The sequence below is a fragment of the Lithobates pipiens genome, unplaced genomic scaffold (genome assembly GCF_037356315.1).
Source record: "Lithobates pipiens isolate NorthernLeopardFrog02 unplaced genomic scaffold, aLitPip1_a1.2 Scaffold_11, whole genome shotgun sequence".
NCBI lineage: Eukaryota > Metazoa > Chordata > Amphibia > Anura > Ranidae > Lithobates > Lithobates pipiens.
The window spans coordinates 13096969-13098324 of NW_027507696.1; the positions used below are offsets into that span (position 1 = coordinate 13096969).

Below are 1356 nucleotides of genomic sequence, written 5' to 3' on the forward strand. Positions count from 1 at the left end.
TTCATCACTATACACACTTCACCATTACATGTAAAATGTTAATAATAAAATAGTTTAAATAATATGTACTAATATTGTAACACAGCTTTGAAATAAGTATAAATTGCACCATCCTTGTAGTTCTGCCCTGTCTGCAGATGCTCAGGAATCCTAAAGTGCTGACTGATCACCAAGGACTGGGAGAAGATATTTTAGCCGGGATCATGGACAATGTCATTGTATCATATGTCAGGTATTACCAGAGGATGATCTGTATTTGTAAAGGGGATGGCTTTACTTTTCAGACCACAGTGTAAGTATACTGTCAGCACTGACAACAGACATGTCCTATTATAAATCCCAGCTATATCTGTTATGCAAATTGATTGTGTGTCCTCAGGTACATAAGGAGAGCAGGGGAGCAAGTAACATTTTATATCAACAGCTATCCATTTAGAAACAATGGATACACTTGTGCTCTTTATTGCAATTTTCCCTTTAAGTATGAGAAATAATAATAATAATTATTATATATTATAATATTATTGTAAATAATTGTTCTTAGCTGATTATTAGACTCATTAATTATTGTGATTTTGTTTTTCAGGTGTCCTCTCCCAGACGTTACGAGAATCAGGCCCAGGAATTGTAAAACCTTCACAACAAATAAAAATGACCTGTACAGTGTCCGGGTTTGAGTTATCCAGCTATGCTGTAAACTGGGTTAGACAAATGTCTGAATCTAAATTGGAGTGGATTGGACACATATGGAGTACTGGTAGCACTGACTATGCTGATTCACTAAAAAACAGAATCTCAATCACCAGAGACACGGCAAAGAAAGAGGTCTACCTGCAAATGAATGCAACAGAAACTAAAGATTCTGGAACATATTACTGTGCAAGATACACGGCAACAGAAATAACTGACAGGCCGCTCAATATCACATTTTATATCTATGTGGTAACCCACACAGAGGAAGAGGAAGTATATTGCTTTCTGTTTTATTACTATTCCTACGAGAAAGTAGATTTTATAACACTTCAGTACAAACACCAAAAAAAAAAGGTATAAAAAGTTCTGAAAACAATGATTAGTGTGGAATCACTGTTTATTTTGAAATATCTATTATAATTTATGTTAGATATATAGATATTATTATATTTTGTGTGATCACAGGTATAAATAATAGTCTAATGCTGGCCGATGTTCTTACATTTTGTCAGTCTGATGATCTGAAGAGACTGGCTTGTCTGGTATAATGATAGTCACTTATTTAATAACACAAGATTAAGTCATTATTTGCATATGAATGTGATTCAATCTTGCTTTAGGGAACAAACAGCCTAAAGCCCCATATACACAATACGAAAATCG

The 1356-nt window shown here is 34.1% G+C and overlaps 1 long non-coding RNA gene across 1 annotated transcript; it reads left to right on the forward strand.

The window, feature by feature from the left end:
• The first annotated feature begins 401 nt into the window (after nucleotides 1-401).
• On the forward strand, nucleotides 402-1072 carry LOC143961122 (uncharacterized). The gene is made up of 2 exons (XR_013270416.1): nucleotides 402-481; nucleotides 587-1072. It is a non-coding gene; the product is annotated as an uncharacterized LOC143961122 (long non-coding RNA).
• The last annotated feature ends 284 nt before the right edge of the window (nucleotides 1073-1356 follow it).